The sequence below is a fragment of the Oncorhynchus mykiss genome, unplaced genomic scaffold, assembly GCF_013265735.2.
Source record: "Oncorhynchus mykiss isolate Arlee unplaced genomic scaffold, USDA_OmykA_1.1 un_scaffold_855, whole genome shotgun sequence".
NCBI classification, from domain to species: Eukaryota; Metazoa; Chordata; class Actinopteri; order Salmoniformes; family Salmonidae; genus Oncorhynchus; species Oncorhynchus mykiss.
This window is the reverse complement of record NW_023494302.1, coordinates 1-22,526: the sequence shown is the minus strand read 5'-3', so window position 1 is coordinate 22,526 and position 22,526 is coordinate 1. Positions and strand designations below refer to the sequence as shown.

The following is a 22,526-nucleotide window of genomic DNA, read 5'->3' as shown; positions in this document are numbered from 1 at the left end:
CTTCAGGTTACTGGCTGTTTAACAGGTGGTTGACAGAGACTTTAGGTTACTGGCTGTGTAACAGGTAGTTGACAGAGACTTCAGGGTTACTGGCTGTGTAACAGGTGGTTGACAGAGACTTCAGGTTACTGTCTGTTTAACAGGTAGTTGACAGAGACTTCAGGTTACTGGCTGTGTAACAGGTGGTTGACAGACTTCAGGTTACTGGCTGTGTAACAGGTGGTTGACAGAGACTTCAGGTTACTGGCTGTGTAACAGGTAGTTGACAGAGACTTCAGGTTATTGGCTGTTTAACAGGTGTTGACAGAGACTTCAGGTTACGGGCTGTTTAACAGACTTCAGGTTACTGGCTGTTTAACAGACTTCAGGTTACTGGCTGTGTAACAGGGGTTGACAGGAGACTTCAGGTTACTGGCTGTTTAACAGACTTCAGGTTACTGGCTGTGTAACAGGTGGTTTGACAGAGACTTCAGGTTACTGGCTGTGTAACAGGTGTTTGACAGAGACTTCAGGTTACTGGCTGTGTAACAGGTGGTTGACAGAAGACTTCAGGTTACTGGCTGTTAACAGGTAGTTGACAGAGACTTCAGGTTACTGGCTGTGTAACAGGTGGTTGACAGAGACTTCAGGTTACTGGCTGTGTAACAGGTGGTTGACAGACTTCAGGTTACTGGCTGTGTAACAGGTGGTTGACAGAGACTTCAGGTTACTGGCTTGTGTAACAGGTGGTTGACAGAGGACTTCAGGTTACTGGCTGTTTTAACAGGTAGTTGACAGAGGACTTCAGCTTACTGGCTGATACTAATCCCCCCCCCCCCCCCCCCTCCCTCCAAACTCACCCCCACACCAGTAGATCTGCGGCAGCCTCGTCTATGCCTCTGGAGTTGCTGGCCATGCAGGTATAAGTCCCAGCATCAGAAAGGTGAGACGGGGAGACCAGTAGACTGCCTGACTCCAGCAGGGTGAACCTGGGCAGCTGGACAGAACCACTGGCCAACACACGTTCACCTGGGGAGGGGGAGGGGTAGGGAGAGGGAGAGAGAGAGAGAGAGAGAGAGAGAGAGAGAGAGAGAGAGAGAGAGATGAGACCGTCAGAGAGCTTCTGCGTCACCTTGTGGATTGAGTCATATGTAATCACCTTTCCCTGTGAAAAACACACAAAATGACATGCACTTCTAATAGAAGCTGTCCACCACCATACCTTTCTGCCAGGTGATAGCTGGTCGCGGGGCTCCGCTGGTCTCACAGTGGAGGATGACTGACATGCCGTCAATCACAGCACTGTCAGCTGGACCTGCCGTGATGTTGGGGGCAATACCTGGGTAGAGACAAACAGGTAGGTGAGACAGACAGACAGACAGACAGACAGACAGACAGACAGACAGACAGACAGACAGACAGACAGACAGACAGACGACAGACGTGACAGACAGACAGACAGACAGACAGACAGACAGGACAGACAGACAGACAGACAGACAGACAGACAGACAGACGTGACAGACAGACGTGACAGACAGACAGACAGACAGACAGACAGACAGACACCTGATGAGGTGAGAACCACAGATGAGAAGGATGATGATGAGACTGATGATGAGAGATGTGAGGTAACTGTGTGAACTTTTAATTCATTTATCAAAGACTGTCAGTCAGTCATCTCCCATTTTTCAAGATAACGACTTAGAGACTGACAGGCACAAGGCTACCTCGCCCTCTCTTTCCTTTCCCTCTTTCATCCCTCTTATTCTCTCGCTCTTACTTGTTCGTTCTCTCTCTAATTCTCTCTCAAAATAGCCAATAATTGCCTGAGTGTGTAGTGTGACAGGTCGAGAGACGGAGAGAAGAAGAAGAGATGAGAGTGGAAGGAAAGAGAGAGAGATGGAGAGGACTGACGTGGGAAATGGTGGGTTGGGGACGTACTGGTAGAGAGAGAGATAAAACAGTTAAAACACTGTATATATATATAATATTGTAATGTCTTTACTGTTTTGAAACCTCTGTATGTGTAATGTTTACTGTTCATTTTTGTTGTTTTTCACTTTATATATTCACTTTGTATGTTGTCTACCTCACTTGCTTTGGCAATGTTAACACATGTTTCCCATGCCAATAAAGCCCTTGAATTGAATTGAATTGAGAGAGAGAGAGAGCTGAGAGAGAGAGACGTACTGGTAGAGAGAGAGAGAGACGTACTGGTAGAGAGAGACGAGAGCGTGAGAGAGAGACGTACTGGTAGAGAGAGAGAGCGAGAGAGACGTACTGGTAGAGGGGAGAGAGAGAGCGAGAGAGAGAGAGACGTACTGGTAGAGAGAGAGAGAGAGAGCGAGAGAGAGACGTACTGGTAGAGAGAGAGAGAGAAGACGTACTGGTAGAGAGAGAGAGCGAGAGAGAGAGACGTACTGGTAGAGAGAGAGAGCGGAGAGAGAGAGACGTACTGGTAGAGAGAGAGAGCGAGAGAGAGAGAGACGTACTGGTATAGAGAGAGAGCGAGAGAGAGAGAGAGCGAGAGAGAGAGAGAGACGTACTGGTGACAGCGAGGTAGGTGTTGGTCTGTATCTCTCCAGCCAGGTTGCGGGCGAAGCACTGGAACATGCCTGTATCGTCCGGTAACAGACCGTTGATCTGCAGACTGCCCCCAACTAACACCCTGTACCTGGGCATCTTCACTGGACTGATGACCACAGCATCCTTATACCACACTATGTCTGGCTGGGGGACACCTAGAGAGAGGAAGAGGAGAAGACAAGAGTGAGTTGGATTTAAATATCTATCACTTTTTACCGCATCAGGGCTTTAGATCTCTCGCACACACACACGCACGCACGCACACACACACACGCACACACACACACGCACACACACAGACACACCTCGTGCCTGGCAGGGATATCCACCACCTTCTCCATCTCTGCACTGATGTGTTGGACAGGCTCCTTCACAAACTGGGATGGTCTGGAGAGGATAGGAGAGGAAAGGAGAGGAGAGGAGAGGAGAGGAGGGGAGGGGAGAGGAGGGGAGGGGAGAGGAGGGGAGGGGAGAGGAGAGGAGAGGAGAGGAGAGGAGAGGAGAGGAGAGGAGAGGAGAGGAGGAGGAGAAGAGGGCAAGGTGAGGATGAGAGTAGAGGAGGAGGAGAGACGAGGAGAGGAGAGGAGGAGAGGAGAGGAGGAGGGCGGAGGAGAGGAGAGGATGAGAGGAGGGGAGAGTAGAGGAGGAGGGGAGATGAGGAAAGGAGGAGGGGAGATGAGGAAAGGAGGAGAGTGGAGGAGGGAGAGGATAGGAGAGGAGAAGTGTGAAGATGAGAGGAGACAAGGAGAGGAGGAGAACAGAGGAGAGGGTGAGAGGAGGAGCGAGGGGAGGAGAGGAGGAGAGAAGAGAGGAAAGGAGTTGAGAAAAACAGTTACAACCTTCCTCTAATTTTCTTGAACAGTTTTAACAAGTTTTAACCAATGAAGTCATGTTAATGATAAGGTCTTGGTCCTCCTGGTTTGTGTTGACCTTACATTAAATCCATCCTTTCCAACAAGTATTTCATTTCCAAGGTTTAGTCTGCTTGAGACTAGTGCAGAGTAATGGACTGCAATCATCAGATAGAGACATGACCTTTCTTCACAATCCACCTAATGCTTTAATCATCTATCATTTATCTCCATGGTCCAGCAGCATGTAAACTGACCTGAAGACTCCAGACATTTACACACAGTGATATTCCCTCAACCTGACCACTGACAGGAGGACTGGTAGGTGGTTATTTGCCTAGTTTTAACCAGCATTGTGGAGAAACTCCCATGTGTGTGTGTGTGTGTGTACCTAGAACATGTAGGTAGGCCCCTGCGTTGACCGGAGGCACAGTGCTGCTGCGGAGGGTGGCCTCACATCATAGTAACCACTGTCACTGACCGCTGGGAGGCTGATGGTCAGCCTGCGGCCAAAGTCACGTATCCCTGTACTGACCACTACACCATCCTTACGCCAGGTTATAACCATCTTGATCAGAGGTCTGGGGGAGAGGAGAGAGAGAGATACAGAGGGAGGGAGACAGGGAGAGAGAAGGGGGAGAGAGGAGAGAGAGAGAGAGAAAGAGAGAGAGAGAGAGAGAGAGAGAGAGAGAGAGAGAGATAGAAAGAGAGAAGGGGGAGAGAAAGAGAGACACAGAGAGAGAAGGGGATGAGAAGGGGGGAGAGAGATACAGGGGGAGGGAGACAGAGAAAGAGGGGAGGGGGAGAAAGAGAGAGAGAGAGGGAGGGGGAGGGAGACAGAGAGAGAGGGAGGGGGAGGGAGACAGAGAGAGAGAGGGAGGGGGAGGGAGACAGAGAGAGAGCGGGAGGGGGAGGGGAGAGAGAGAGAGAGAGAGAGAGAGGGGAGGGAGACAGAGAGAGAGAGAGCGGGAGGGGGAGACAGAGAGAGAGAGAGAGAGAGAGAGAGAGGGAGGGGGAGGGAGACAGAGGAGAGAGGGAGGGGGAGGGAGACAGAGAGAGAGAGAGAGGGGGAGGGGGAGAGAGAGAGAGAGAGAGAGAGGGGAGGGAGACAGAGAGAGAGAGGGAGGGGGGAGGGAGACAGAGAGAGAGCGGGAGGGGGAGGGGGAGAGAGAGAGAGAGAGAGAGAGGGGGAGGGAGACAGAGAGAGAGAGAGCGGGAGGGGGAGACAGAGAGAGAGAGAGAGAGAGAGAGGGAGGGGAGGGAGACAGAGAGAGAGAGGGAGGGGGAGGGAGACAGAGAGAGTGTATTAATATGATTTAAATGCTGTTTCAAGGTTGTGAGGCATTGACAGAGCACCGTAATACATCTGTCATACTGATCAAGTCTTTGAATTGGCCATAATGGTTTGGATTCAGAGCAGAGATAAGGAGAGGAGGAGAAGAATGGAGAGACAGGAAAGACTGAGAGAGGAGAGGAGGAGGAGGGGAGGAGAGAAGAAAAGCATTGAATAGGACGGGATGGACAATTTTCTAAAAGAGACCCAAACAAAACACATTAGGTGACAGTGAAATGTGACAGACTTGGTCTCTCTCTGTGTGTGTGTGTGTGTGTGTGTGTGTGTGTGTGTGTGTGTGTGTGTGTGTGGTGTGTGTGGTGGGTGTGTGTGTGTGTGTGTGTATGTATGTGTGTGTGTGTGTGTGTGTGTGTGTGTTCACTCACCTAGCATTGGCCACACACTCCATAATGACATCATTCCTCCCCGCGTTCACACTGGTGTTCTTAGGAGGGATGATGATGGTGGGGGTGATGGGGTCCACAGGCCCCCCCACGTCTACACACACACACACACACACACACACACACACACACACACACACACCACACACACACACACACACACACACACACACACACACACACACACACACAAACACACACACGCACACACACACACGGTTAGAAAAGCATATGGGTCATGGCCAGTTCTCCCTTGTAAAGTAGATTGTATATCTCAGTCAGAATTTACCGTTTTAATAATAGAAACGGGTGAACAACAACAACAACAACAACAACAACAGCTCCTGCCAGGATTGTCCATACTGCACTCTCACCATTCAATAACATATAGTTCCTATAGTCTCACCATTCAATAACAGATAGTTCCTATACTCTCACCATTCAATAACAGATAGTTCCTATACTAACACCATTCAATAACAGATAGTTCCTATACTAACACCATTCAATAACAGATAGTTCCTATACTCTCACCATTCAATAACAGATAGTTCCTATACTAACACCATTCAATAACAGATAGTTCCTATACTAACACCATTCAATAACAGATAGTTCCTATACTAACACCATTCAATAACAGATAGTTCCTATACTAACACCATTCAATAACATATAGTTCCTATACTCTCACCATTCATCAACAGATAGTTCCTATACTCTCACCATTCAATAACAGATAGTTCCTATACTCTCACCATTCAATAACAGATAGTTCCTATACTAACACCATTCAATAACAGATAGTTCCTATACTCTCACCATTCAATAACAGATAGTTCCTATACTCTCACCATTCAATAACAGATAGTTCCTATACTCTCACCATTCAATAACAGATAGTTCCTATACTCTCACCATTCAATAACATATAGTTCCTATACTATCACCATTCAATAACAGATAGTTCCTATACTAACACCATTCAATAACAGATAGTTCCTATACTAACACCATTCAATAACAGATAGTTCCTATACTAACACCATTCAATAACAGATAGTTCCTATACTCTCACCATTCAATAACAGATAGTTCCTATACTCTCACCATTCAATAACAGATAGTTCCTATACTAACACCATTCAATAACAGATAGTTCCTATACTCTCACCATTCAATAACAGATAGTTCCTATACTCTCACCATTCAATAACAGATAGTTCCTATACTCTCACCATTCAATAACAGATAGTTCCTATACTCTCACCATTCAATAACAGATAGTTCCTATACTAACACCATTCAATAACAGATAGTTCCTATACTCTCACCATTCAATAACAGATAGTTCCTATACTAACACCATTCAATAACAGATAGTTCCTATACTCTCACCATTCAATAACAGATAGTTCCTATACTCTCACCATTCAATAACAGATAGTTCCTATACTAACACCATTCAATAACAGATAGTTCCTATACTAACACCATTCAATAACAGATAGTTCCTATACTAACACCATTCAATAACAGATAGTTCCTATACTCTCACCATTCAATAACAGATAGTTCCTATACTAACACCATTCAATAACAGATAGTTCCTATACTCTCACCATTCAATAACAGATAGTTCCTATACTCTCACCATTCAATAACAGATAGTTCCTATACTAACACCATTCAATAACAGATAGTTCCTATACTCTCACCATTCAATAACAGATAGTTCCTATACTAACACCATTCAATAACAGATAGTTCCTATACTCTCACCATTCAATAACAGATAGTTCCTATACTCTCACCATTCAATAACAGATAGTTCCTATACTAACACCATTCAATAACAGATAGTTCCTATACTAACACCATTCAATAACAGATAGTTCCTATACTAACACCATTCAATAACATATAGTTCCTATACTAACACCATTCAATAACAGATAGTTCCTATACTCTCACCATTCAATAACAGATAGTTCCTATACTCTCACCATTCAATAACAGATAGTTCCTATACTCTCACCATTCAATAACATATAGTTCCTATACTCTCACCATTCAATAACATATAGTTCCTATACTCTCACCATTCAATAACAGATAGTTCCTATACTCTCACCATTCAATAACATATAGTTCCTATACTCTCACCATTCAATAACATATAGTTCCTATACTCTCACCATTCAATAACATATAGTTCCTATACTCTCACCATTCAATAACAGATAGTTCCTATACTAACACCATTCAATAACAGATAGTTCCTATACTCTCACCATTCAATAACAGATAGTTCCTATACTCTCACCATTCAATAACAGATAGTTCCTATACTAACACCATTCAATAACAGATAGTTCCTATACTCTCACCATTCAATAACAGATAGTTCCTATACTCTCACCATTCAATAACAGATAGTTCCTATACTCTCACCATTCAATAACATATAGTTCCTATACTCTCACCATTCAATAACAGATAGTTCCTATACTAACACCATTCAATAACAGATAGTTCCTATACTCTCACCATTCAATAACAGATAGTTCCTATACTAACACCATTCAATAACAGATAGTTCCTATACTCTCACCATTCAATAACAGATAGTTCCTATACTCTCACCATTCAATAACAGATAGTTCCTATACTCTCACCATTCAATAACAGATAGTTCCTATACTCTCACCATTCAATAACATATAGTTCCTATACTCTCACCATTCAATAACAGATAGTTCCTATACTCTCACCATTCAATAACAGATAGTTCCTATACTAACACCATTCAATAACAGATAGTTCCTATACTCTCACCATTCAATAACAGATAGTTCCTATACTATCACCATTCAATAACAGATAGTTCCTATACTAACACCATTCAATAACAGATAGTTCCTATACTAACACCATTCAATAACAGATAGTTCCTATACTCTCACCATTCAATAACAGATAGTTCCTATACTCTCACCATTCAATAACAGATAGTTCCTATACTCTCACCATTCAATAACAGATAGTTCCTATACTAACACCATTCAATAACAGATAGTTCCTATACTAACACCATTCAATAACAGATAGTTCCTATACTCTCACCATTCAATAACAGATAGTTCCTATACTAACACCATTCAATAACAGATAGTTCCTATACTAACACCATTCAATAACAGATAGTTCCTATACTAACACCATTCAATAACAGATAGTTCCTATACTAACACCATTCAATAACAGATAGTTCCTATACTAACACCATTCAATAACAGATAGTTCCTATACTAACACCATTCAATAACAGATAGTTCCTATACTCTCACCATTCAATAACAGATAGTTCCTATACTAACACCATTCAATAACAGATAGTTCCTATACTCTCACCATTCAATAACAGATAGTTCCTATACTCTCACCATTCAATAACATATAGTTCCTATACTCTCACCATTCAATAACAGCCCCTTCTACATTTCCTGGGAGCAGCCTCAGCCTGTGTCAACCAAGCTGCTAGGAACTAGCGGTGACAAAATCAGTACAGTTACATATCGGATATTATTTTGACGATATATCGTATCGTATCGTTTTAACAATATGGCAGTATTCATTTTGCGCTAGTTTGCTGTACCTGCACCAAAACTGCAGTATTTTTCCTTCACAGCTTGTTCTCCATCTTCTTTTTAAACAGGGAGAACCTTTCCTTTCACCACGTTTATGACCATGACTGAGAAAAACTCATTTAGTCACGTCTCTCTCTCGTCTCTCTCTCGTCTCTCTCTCGTCTCTCTCTCGTCTCTCTCTTGTCGCTCTCTCGTCTCTCTCGTCTCTCTCTCGTCTCGTCTCTCTCGTCTCTCTCTCGTCTCGTCTCTCTCTTCTCTCTCTCTCTCTCTCGTCTCTCTCTTTCGTCTCTCTCTTGTCTCTCTCTTGTCTCTCTCTTGTCTCTCTCTCTTGTCTCTCTCTCTTGTCTCTCTCTTGTCTCTCTCTCTTGTCTCTCTCTCGTCTCTCTCTTGTCTCTCTCTTGTCTCTCTCTCGTCTCTCTCTTGTCTCTCTCTTGTGTCTCTCTCTTGTCTCTCTCTCGTCTCTCTCTCGTCTCTCTCTCGTCTCTCTCTTTTCTCTCTCTCTCTCTCTTGTCTCTCTTTCGTCTCTCTCTCTTGTCTCTCTCTCTTGTCTCTCTCTCGTCTCTCTCTTGTCTCTCTCTCTTGTCTCTCTCTCGTCTCTCTCTCGTCTCTCTCTTGTCTCTCTCTTGTCTCTCTGCAGAAGACATGTGGTGAAGCAATATGTTTGGAACATCGAAACGCAATAAATTCACATTATCAAATCGCAAACACATAGAGAATCGTGAGAATCAACAAGAATCACAATAAATATCGTATCGGCACCTAAATGTGGTGATGATATCATACCGTGAGGTCCCTGGCAATTCCCAACCCTACCAGGAACCATTATATTGTTTAATTGAGATAAACATAGCAGGAAGTGATTAAATGCAGAGCCATAATTCAGCCTGTTCCACAGAGCCTTGCAGCCCTGCAAACAACCATCGATTCACTGGCCTCAATCAGAGATCTCTCTCTCCATCTCATCTCATTTCTCCCTGCCTCGAGGGGGGGTTCTGTGTGTGATCCCAGGCCCTGTGTTTGGTATCAGTAACACATACAGACTGTCTCAGTGTCTTTTCATAAATCTGCTTCGGTTAGGCGCCATTAAATTACAGAGCTCATTTATAGGCTGGTTAAATCAGCGGGTCAGATGGACCAGGGACCGCAGCACCAGCTCTACAGAGCACCACCCAGCTCCACCCAGCTCCACACTACAGCCAGGGAGGACTGTAGCACCACCCAGCTCCACCCAGCTCCACACTACAGCCAGGGAGGACCGTAAGCACCACCCAGCTCCACACTACAGCCAGGGAGGACCGTAACACCACCCAATTCCACACTACAGCCAGGGAGGACCGTAGCACCACCCAGCTCCGCACTACAGCCAGGGAGGACCGTAGCACCACCCAGCTCCACACTACAGCCAGGGAGGACCGTAGCACCACCCAGCTCCACACTACAGCCAGGGAGGACCGTAGCACCACCCAGCTCCACACTACAGCCAGGGAGGACCGTAGCACCACAAAACTCCACAATGCAGCCAGGGAGGACTGTAGCACCACCCAACTCCACACTACAGCCAGGGAGGACTGTAGCACCACCCAGGTCCACACTACAGCCAGGGAGTACTGTAGCACCACCCAACTCCACACTACAGCCAGGGAGGACCGTAGCTCCACCCAACTCCACACTACAGCCAGGGAGGACCGTAGCACCACCCAGCTCCACACTACAGCCAGGGAGGACTGTAGCACCACCCAGCACCACCCAGCTCCACACTACAGACAGGGAGGACTGTAGCACCACCCAGCTCCACACTACAGCCAGGGAGGACCGTAGCACCACCCAACTCCACACTACAGCCAGGGAGGACCGTAGCACCACCCAGCACCACCCAGCTCCACACTACAGCCAGGGAGGACCGTAGCACCACCCAGCTCCACACTACAGTCAGGGAGGACCGTAGCACCACCCAACTCCACACTACAGCCAGGGAGGACCGTAGCACCACCCAGCTCCACCCAGCTCCACACTACAGCCAGGGAGGACCGTAGCACCACCCAGCTCCACACTACAGCCAGGGAGGACCGTAGCACCACCCAGCTCCACACTACAGCCAGGAGGACCGTAGCACCACCCAACTCCACACTACAGCCAGGGAGGACTGTAGCACCAACCAGCTCCACACTGCAGCCAGGGAGGACTGTAGCACCACCCAACTCCACACTACAGCCAGGGAGGACTGTAGCACCACCCAGGTCCACACTACAGCCAGGGAGGACTGTAGCACCACCCAGGTCCACACTACAGCCAGGGAGTACTGTAGCACCACCCAACTCCACACTACAGCCAGGGAGGACCGTAGCTCCACCCAACTCCACACTACAGCCAGGGAGGACCGTAGCACCACCCAGCTCCACACTACAGCCAGGGAGGACTGTAGCACCACCCAGCACCACCCAGCTCCACACTACAGCCAGGGAGGACTGTAGCACCACCCAGCTCCACACTACAGCCAGGGAGGACCGTAGCACCACCCAACTCCACACTACAGCCAGGGAGGACCGTAGCACCACCCAGCACCACCCAGCTCCACACTACAGCCAGGGAGGACCGTAGCACCACCCAGCTCCACACTACAGTCAGGGAGGACCGTAGCACCACCCAACTCCACACTACAGCCAGGGAGGACCGTAGCACCACCCAGCACCACCCAGCTCCACCCAGCTCCACACTACAGCCAGGGAGGACCGTAGTACCACCCAGCTCCACACTACAGCCAGGGAGGACCGTAGCACCACCCAGCTCCACACTACAGCCAGGGAGGACCGTAGCACCACCCAACTCCACACTACAGCCAGGGAGGACTGTAGCACCAACCAGCTCCACACTGCAGCCAGGGAGGACTGTAGCACCACCCAACTCCACACTACAGCCAGGGAGGACTGTAGCACCACCCAGGTCCACACTACAGCCAGGGAGGACTGTAGCACCACCCAACTCCACACTACAGCCAGGGAGGACCGTAGCTCCACCCAACTCCACACTACAGCCAGGGAGGACCGTAGCACCACCCAGCTCCACACTACAGCCAGGGAGGACTGTAGCACCACCCAGCACCACCCAGCTCCACACTACAGCCAGGGAGGACTGTAGCACCACCCAGCTCCACACTACAGCCAGCGAGGACCGTAGCACCACCCAACTCCACACTACAGCCAGGGAGGACCGTAGCACCACCCAACTCCACACTACAGCCAGAGGAGGACCGTAGCACCACCCAGCTCCACACTACAGCCAGGGAGGACCGTAGCACCACCCAGCTCCACACTACAGCCAGGGAGGACCGTAGCACCACCCAACTCCACACTACAGCCAGGGAGGACTGTAGCACCAACCAGCTCCACACTGCAGCCAGGGAGGACTGTAGCACCACCCAACTCCACACTACAGCCAGGGAGGACTGTAGCACCACCCAGGTCCACACTACAGCCAGGGAGGACTGTAGCACCACCCAACTCCACACTACAGCCAGGGAGGACCGTAGCTCCATCCAACTCCACACTACAGCCAGGGGGAGGACCGTAGCACCACCCAGCTCCACACTACAGCCAGGGAGGACTGTAGCACCACCCAGCACCACCCAGCTCCACACTACAGCCAGGGAGGACTGTAGCACCACCCAGCTCCACACTACAGCCAGCGAGGACCGTAGCACCACCAACTCCACACTACAGCCAGGGAGGACCGTAGCACCACCCAACTCCACACTACAGCCAGGGAGGACCGTAGCACCACCCAGCTCCACACTACAGCCAGGGAGGACCGTAGCACCACCCAGCTCCACCCAGCTCCACACTACAGCCAGGGAGGACTGTAGCACCACCCAACTCCACACTACAGCTAGGGAGGACTGTAGCACCACCCAGCTCCACACTACAGCCAGGGAGGACTGTAGCACCACCCAGCTCCACACTACAGCCAGGGAGGACTGTAGCACCACCCAGCTCCACACTACAGCCAGGGAGGACCGTAGTAGCACCACCCAACTCCACACTACAGCCAGGGGGGACTGTAGCACCACCCAGCACCACACTACAGCCAGGGAGGACCGTAGCACCACCCAGCTCCACACTACAGCCAGGGAGGACCGTAGCACCACCCAGCTCCACACTACAGCCAGGGAGGTGTGCTATTGGACCACGGCCTAAGCCGGACCATATACCTCCCCTGGCACCAGCTTCTAACTCTAGGGAAACTCTAGACCGACTGGGATTCAAACCCGGGTCTGCTAGCCAAAGCTAAAGCCTAGGCATTAGTTTGAGGAGTCGTCAGGTCTCAGATATGGTCATCCATCATCAGGGGAATGTGGTGTTACAACACCTCTGTTACACAGGCTGCACTCTTAGAAACAAAGGTGCTAAGTAGAACCATACAAGGTGTGCAGCTAGTCCCCATAGAGGAACCCTTAATGGGTATGGGTAGAACCCTTTGCAGAGGGTTCTATCTAGAACCCTTTATTTAAGGTTCTTTATAGAACCCCCTGTATATGGTTCTACCAAGAACCATTTTATCCCTTGGAGGGTCTTCCTAGAACCCTCTTCGAACGGTTTCACCAGCCTTATTATCCTTTAAAATGTCATTATTTATGACAATACATTACATGGACCATAAGGCCTTTCACAGAGGGCATAGTTATACCCTAACACATTAGGAAACTCCTGGTTTACAGGCCACATCAGGCCTGCAAGTCACATTATGCTGGCTTGCAAAGTGATGTTTAATTCCTATTGGAATCCAGACAGAGATAGGATACCCAACAAGTGGGAATTGTTAATCACCCGCAACTTGCAATCAGAATGGCTGCCAGGGTAGGGAAGATTGACTACCTCAATCATCTAAACTGGAACAACCATCTCAGTGATGGGTGCAGTAAATCCTAATACTAACAGATTGGATTAGTTTAGAAAATTGCATGTTATTTATCTTTGTGTAGCATTAAATTAATCAACCAATCAATGGACATGCAACATCACAAATATTACAGTAAAATAAACCATTCTGAAAATCTCCCTGCAATAGAGCATGCTGGGAAATATTACATATGGTGCAATGTAGAATCCTTCTCGCCTTCCGAAGAATCATCAAATAACTCTTTCTTCAAAAACTGTTGTTAGGATGTTAAAGGTCTAGATAGAACCCTTCGCCTTACAAAGAACCCTAGTCTTCCAAAAAGAGTTCTTCAGATCAGAACGGTTCTTGGTAGAACCGTATCCCTCCACGAAGAAGCCTTTAGGAGTGTAACAGGACTGACAGGTGAGGTGACAGTTAGACAGACAGCCACTAGGGGGCAGTGTAGCTGTGTCTGTCAGCTCAGCATAAAACACCTGTTGGATGAACACATGTAAAACACAGAGAAACGTCCTCCCAACAGGAACACAACGGTTATATCTGCCTTCAACACAACCTGCTGGTACCGTATGGGAAGGTGTGTGTGTCTGTGTGTGAGTGGTGTGTCTGTAGGTGTGTTTGTGTGTGTCTACGTGTGTCTGTGTGTGTGTGTGTGTGTGAGTGAGTGAGTGTGAGTGAGTGAGTGAGTGAGTGAGTGAGTGAGTGAGTTTGTGTCTATGTTTGTGTGAGTGTATGTGAGTGTGTTTGTGTGAGTGTGTGTGACTACGTGTCTGTGTGTGTGTGTGTGTGTGTGTGTGTGTGTGTGTGTGTGTGTATATCCTCTCTACTTACTCTCCACAGTCAGTAGGATAGGATGGCTGGTTTTGTTCTCTCCGTTCTTGTCGTTGACAGCCTGTGTGTAGTACCGTCCAGCATCAGGAGCCACACTGGACAGGATGACCAGAGTGTTGTCCAGGGTGATGGCTCTACAGACATACAGACAAACAGACAGACACACACACACACACACACACACACACACACACACACACACCACACACACACACACACACACACACACACACACAAAGGATGATTGTTTATGAATTCTGCTGTGGCATTATTATAACAGTCTATATCACCCTCAGGACGAAGGTTTGAATTATGTGTGATCCACATTACTCCTGTAGGAGATATTAGTGGGTAGATGACATTCCTGTAGGAGATAGTAGTGGGTAGATGACATTCCTGTAGGAGATACTAGTGGGTAGATGACATTCCTGTAGGAGATAGTAGTGGGTAGATGACATTCCTGTAGGAGATAGTAGTGGGTAGATGACATTCCTGTAGGAGATACTAGTGGGTAGATGACATTCCTGTAGGAGATAGTAGTGGGTAGATGACATTCCTGTAGGAGATACTAGTGGGTAGATGACATTCCTGTAGGAGATAGTAGTGGGTAGATGACATTCCTGTAGGAGATAGTAGTGGGTAGATGACATTCCTGTAGGAGATACTAGTGGGTAGATGACATTCCTGTAGGAGATAGTAGTGGGTAGATGACATTCCTGTAGGAGATAGTAGTGGGTAGATGACATCCCTGTAGGAGATAGTAGTGGGTAGATGACATTCCTGTAGGAGATAGTAGTGGGTAGATGACATCCCTGTAGGAGATACTAGTGGGTAGATGACATTCCTGTAGGAGATAGTAGTGGGTAGATGACATTCCTGTAGGAGAAAGTAGTGGGTAGATGACATTCCTGTAGGAGATAGTAGTGGGTAGATGACATTCCTGTAGGAGATAGTAGTGGGTAGATGACATTCCTGTAGGAGATAGTAGTGGGTAGATGACATTCCTGTAGGAGATAGTAGTGGGTAGATGACATTCCTGTAGGAGATACTAGTGGGTAGATGACATCCCTGTAGGAGATAGTAGTGGGTAGATGACATCCCTGTAGGAGATAGTAGTGGGTAGAAGACATTCCTGTAGGAGATAGTAGTGGGTAGATGACATCCCTGTAGGAGATAGTAGTGGGTAGATGACATTCCTGTAGGAGATAGTAGTGGGTAGATGACATTCCTGTAGGAGATACTAGTGGGTAGATGACATTCCTGTAGGAGATAGTAGTGGGTAGATGACATTCCTGTAGGAGATAGTAGTGGGTAGATGACATTCCTGTAGGAGATAGTAGTGGGTAGATGACATTCCTATAGGAGATACTAGTGGGTAGATGACATTCCTGTAGCCATAAACAGTGATGGACTGATAGACACACACACACACACACACACACACACACACACACACACACACACACACACACACACACACACACACACACACATACACGCACACACACACGCACACACACACACACACACAGTGTGTTTGTGTCAGCAGAGCCCTGATCAGGGCATATTAAACAGACTCCTGGACAATTAGGAGCAGGGCTGTCGCCATGTCAACACAGTCAGCCAGTCTGCCCAGCAGCAGCATGCCTCGGCATATTAATGCCCCGACCGACCGGAGAGAGACCGGAGGACAGAGCCAACACACAGTAAGAGCCAAACCCTGGTCTGGGCTGTATGTCAGGACATTACACTGTTAGAAACTAGCATTGACTGGCTATAGAACTGACACCTACAGGAAGAGCCAAACCCCTGGCTATCAGTGTCTCTCACTGTCTTAAAATAGTTTACTAACAGTCTACGACCAGCCCTGGCTGTATACACCGATCTATATACAGGATACTGAGATGGAAGAGTAGATAACAGGCTCCGGTCTCAAACTAGCAGTAGGAATGGTCTACTACAGCCCTGGCTGTATACACTGATAACTACAGGAGGAGACTGTGTGTGTTGTGTGTGTGTGTGTGTGTGTGTGTGTGTGTGTGTGTGTGTGTGTGTGTGTGTGTGTGTGTGTGTGTGTGTGTGTGTGTGTGTTGTGTGTGTGTGTGTGTGTGTGTGTGTGTGTGTGTGTGTGTGGCTTTTGATAACCATGGAAATATTTCTCGGACAAGGTGACTTATCAATAAATTTGCCTGTATTTACCCACCAAAAATGAAATGCTAATTAGCTGCTAATGTGGCTATCATAAAGAACAACAAATGCCATGATGATCTGGACCAGACTGACGAATCGAGACAAAGGTAAGAATCTCTGGATTAATAACTGTCTAATGTTAGCAAAATGATGCAATGAATAAATTGTCTACATTTCTGTGAATAGATGCTGTGAACTGTCTTGTACACGTTTTAAATTGACACAAAACCTGTCAGCAAAGGTGTCAGTCAGAGATGACATGCAGGAGCTTGTAGGGATTAGTAGTCTTACATGAAGTCTACTCTGGTGCTAATTAATGTTTTCGAACATCATCAACGACCTTGCCTTTCACTGTCATAAAATGACATTACTAACTGACTCCTACAGTACAGACACCAATCACCCTGCCTTTCACTGTCATAAACTGACATTACTAGCTGACCCCTACAGTACAGACACCAATCACCCTGCCTTTCACTGTCATAAACTGCCATTACTAACTGACTCCTACAGTACAGACACCAATCACCCTGCCTTTCACTGTCAAACTGACATTACTGACTGACTCCTACAGTACAGACACCAATCACCCTGCCTTTCACTGTCATAAACTGACATTACTAGCTGACCCCTACAGTACAGACACCAATCACCCTGCCTTTCACTGTCATAAACTGACATTACTAACTGACTCCTACAGTACAGACACCAATCACCCTGCCTTTCACTGTCAAACTGACATTACTGACTGACTCCTACAGTACAGACACCAATCACCCTGCCTTTCACTGTCATAAACTGACATTACTAACTGACCCCTACATTACAGACACCAATCACCCTGCCTTTCACTGTCATAAACTGACATTACTAACTGACTCCTACAGTACAGACACCAATCACCCTGCCTTTCACTGTCATAAACTGACATTACTAACTGACCCCTACAGTACAGACACCAATCACCCTGTCCATCTAGGCAAGAGGAATACCTATGTAAGAATGCTGTTCATTGACCATAGCTCAGCATTCAACACCATAGTACTCCAAGCTCATCATTAAGCTGGAGGCCCTGGGTCTGAACCCCGCCCTGTGCAACTGGGTCCTGGACTTCCTGACGGGCCGCCCCCAGGTGGTGAAGGTAGGAAACAACACCTCCACTTCGCTGATCCTCAACACAGGTGCCCCACAAGGGTGCGTGCTCAGCCCCCTCCTGTACTCCATGACCGCGTGGCCAAGCACGCCTCCAACTCAATCATCAAGTTTCAGTTGGAGGCGATGACGAGACTCTGGGAGTGTGGTGGAACAAAAAATAACTTCTCACGAAACGTCAAACAAGCAAAGGAGATGATTGTGGGCTTCAGGAAACAGCAGAGGGAGCACCCTTTATCCACATCGATGGAACCGCAGTGGAGAAGGTGGAAAGATTTAAGTTCCTCGGCGTACACATCACTGACCAACTGAAATGGTCCACCCAGGGACGAAGGTGCAACAGCGCCTCTTCAACCTCAGGAGGCTGAAGAAATGTGGCTTGTCACCTAAAACTCTCACAAACCTTTACAGATGCACAATTGAGAGCATCCTGTCAGGCTGTATCACCACCTGGTACGGCAACTGCACCACCCACAAACACAGGGCTCTCCAGAGGGTGGTGTGATCTGGCCAACGCATCACCGGGGCAAACTATCTGGCTTCCAGGACACCTACAGCACCCGATGTCACAGGAATGCCAAAAAGATCATCAAGGACAACAATCATCTGACCCACGGCCTGTTCACCTCGCTATCATCCAGAAGGCGAGGTCAGTACAGGTGCATCAAAGCAGGGACCAAAAGACTGAAAAACAACTTCTATCTCAAGGCCATCAACTGCTAAACAGCCATCACTAGCACAGAGAGGCTGCTGCCTATAAACCTAGATTTTAATTCATTGGCCACTTTATAAATGGAACACTAGTCACTTTAATAATGTCTACATATCTTACATTACCCATCTCATGTGTATATACTGTTTTCTATTCTATTCTACTGTATCTCAGTCTATGCTGCTCTGGCATTGCTCGTCCAAATATTCCATATTCCTTTACTTAGATATCTGTGTATTGGGTATATGTTGTGAAATTGTTAGATATTAGCTGTTAGATATTGCCGCACTGTCAGAACTAGAAGCACAAGCACTTCGCTACATCTGCAATAACATCTGTTAAACTCGTGCATGTGACCAATACAAATTGATTTGATTTGCCTTTCACTGTCATAAACTAACATTACTAACTAATTTAAACCTTACACTGATGGCTGCAGGAGGTGCTGTTGTTACCTAACAGGATCTAGCATGACTACAGGAGGTACTGTTGTTACCTAACAGGCTCTAGCATGAATACAGGAGGTACTGTTGGTACCTAACAGGATCTAGCATGACTACAGGAGGTACTGTTGGTACCTAACAGGCTCTAGCATGACTACAGGCGGTTGTGTTGGTACCTAACAGGCTCTAGCATGACTACAGGACGTTGTGCTGGTATCTAACATGCTCTAGCATGACTACAGGAAGTGCTGTTGTTACCTAACAGGCTCTAGCATGACTACAGGAGGTACTGTTGGTATCTAACAGGCTCTAGCGTGACTACAGGATGTACTGTTGGTACCTAACAGGATCTAGCAGGACTACAGGACGTTGTGCTGGTACCTAACAGGATCTAGCATGACTACAGGACGTTGTGTTGGTACCTAGACTGACATGTCTAATGAACACATCAGAGATCTATGAAGGGAAATCTCTCCGTTCAGACTGAGGAGACAAACAGCCAAACACACAACAGAACAGTGAGACGTAGAATTAACACTGAATAACCTCCACTGTCCACTCCACTGCACCACTCCACTGTCCACTCCACTGTCCACTCCACTGTCCACTCCACTGTCCACTCCACTGTCCACTACACTGACCACTCCACTGTCCACTCCACTGTCCACTCCACTGTCCACTACACTGACCACTCCACTGCACACTCCACGTCCACTCCACTGTCCACTCCACTGTCCACTCCACTGCACCACTCCACTGCACCACTCCACTGCACCACTCCACTGCACCACTCCACTGTCCACTCCACTGTCCATTCCACTGTCCACTCCACTGTCCACTCCACTGTCCACTCCACTGCACCACTCCACCACACCACTCCACTGCACCACTCCACTGTCCACTCCACTGTCCACTCCACTGTCCACTCCACTGCACCACTCCACTGTCCACTCCACTGTCCACTCCACTGTCCACTCCACTGTCCATCCACTGTCCACTCCACTGCACCACTCCACTGTCCACTCCACTGCACCACTCCACTGTCCACTCCACTGTCCATTCCACTGTCCACTCCACTGCACCACTCCACTGTCCACTCCACTGTCCACTCCACTGTCCACTCCACTGCACCACTCCACTGCACCACTCCATCCACTCCACTGTCCACTCCACCACTCCACTGTCCACTCCACTGTCCACTCCACCACTCCACTGTCCACTCCACTGTCCACTCCACTGTCCACTCCACTATCCACTCCACTGTCCACTCCACCACTCCACTGTCCACTCCAATGTCCACTCCACTGTCCACTCCACTGTCCACTCCACCACTCCACTGTCCACTCCACTGTCCACTCCACCACTCCACTGTCCACTCCACTGTCTACTCCACCACTCCACTGTCCACTCCACCACACCACTCCACTGCACCACTCCACTGTCCACTCCACTGCACCACTCCACTGTCCACTCCACTGCACCACTCCACTGTCCACTCCACTGTCCACTACACTGTCCATTCCACTGACCACTCCACTGTCCACTCCACTGACCACTCCACTGTCCACTCCACTGTCCACTCCACTGCACCACTCCACTGTCCACTCCATTGTCCACTCCACTGTCCACTCCACTGTCCACTCCACTGTCCACTCCACTGCACCACTCCACTGTCCACTCCATTGTCCACTCCACTGTCCACTCCACTGTCCACTCCACTGCACCACTCCACTGTCCACTCCACTGTCCACTCCACTGCACCACTCCACTGTCCACTCCACTGTCCACTCCATTGTCCACTCCACTGTCCACTCCACTGTCCACTCCACTGCACCACTCCACTGCACCACTCCACTGTCCACTCCATTGTCCACTCCACTGTCCACTCCACTGTCCACTCCACTGTCCACTCCACTGCACCACTCCACTGCACCACTCCACTGTCCACTCCACTGTCCACTCCACTGCACCACTCCACTGCACCACTCCACTGTCCACTCCACTGCACCACTCCACTGCACCACTCCACTGTCCACTCCACTGTCCACTCCACTGTCCACTCCACTGCACCACTCCACTGTCCACTCCACTGTCCACTCCACTGTCCACTCCACTGCACCACTCCACTGTCCACTCCACTGTCCACTCCACTGTCCTCTCCACCACTCCACTGTCCACTCCACTGTCCACTCCACTGTCCACTCCACTGCACCACTCCACTGCACCACTCCACTGTCCACTCCACTGTCCACTCCACTGCACCACTCCACTGCACCACTCCACTGTCCACTCCACTGCACCACTCCACTGTCACTCCACTATCCACTCCACTGCACCACTCCACTGTCCACTCCACTGTCCACTCCACTGTCCACTCCACTGCACCACTCCACTGTCCACTCCACTGCACCACTCCACTGTCCACTCCACTGTCCACTCCACTGTCCACTCCACTGTCCACTCCACTGCACCACTCCACTGTCCACTCCACTGTCCACTCCACTGTCCACTCCACCACTCCACTGTCCACTCCACTGTCCACTCCACTGTCCACTCCACTGCACCACTCCACTGCACACTCCACTGTCCACTCCACTGTCCACTCCACTGCACCACTCCACTGCACCACTCCACTGTCCACTCCACTGCACCACTCCACTGTCCACTCCACTGTCCACTCCACTGCACCACTCCACTGTCCACTCCACTGTCCACTCCACTGTCCACTCCATTGTCCACTCCACTGTCCACCACTGTCCACTCCACTGTCCACTCCACTGCACCACTCCACTGTCCACTACACTGTCCACTCCACTGTCCACTCCACTGCACCACTCCACTGTCCACTCCACTGTCCACTACACTGTCCACAACACTGTCCACTCCACTGTCACTCCACTCACTGTCTACTCCACTGTCCACTACACTGTCCACTACACTGTCCACTCCACTGTCCATTCCACCATCTTGTTAGTCTCTATCTCTACTGAACATGTTTCACTGCACCACTCCTGTCCACTCCACCATCTCGTTAGTCTCTATCTCTACTGAACATGTTTCACTGTCCACTCACTTCCACTCCACTGTCCACTCCACTGTCCACTCCACTGTCCACTCCACTGTCCACTCCACTGTCCACTCCACTGCACCACTCCACTGTCCACTCCCTGTCCACTCCACTGTCCACTGCACCACTCCACTGTTCCACTCCACTGTCCATTCCACTGCCACTCCACTGCACCACTCCACTGTCCACTCCACTGTCCACTCCACTGTCCACTCCACTATCCACTGCACACTCCACTGTCCACTCCACTGTCCATTCCACTATCTCGTTAGTTCTCTGTCTCTACTGAACAGTTCCACTCCACCTCCACTGGTCTGTGTCCCAAATGGCACTCTATATAGTTCCCTAATTTTGACCAGAGCCCATTGGGAACGCACCCCTGGTCTCATTTAGGAGTTTTCGACATGCTGGGTAGACTAGGTAGTGAACCCACCT

At 48.5% G+C, this 22,526-nt stretch overlaps 1 pseudogene; it reads right to left on the bottom strand.

Moving 5' to 3' along the window:
* Positions 1-835: 835 nt before the first annotated feature.
* LOC118963336 lies at positions 836-14,661 on the bottom strand (annotated as a pseudogene).
* Positions 14,662-22,526: the final 7,865 nt, after the last annotated feature.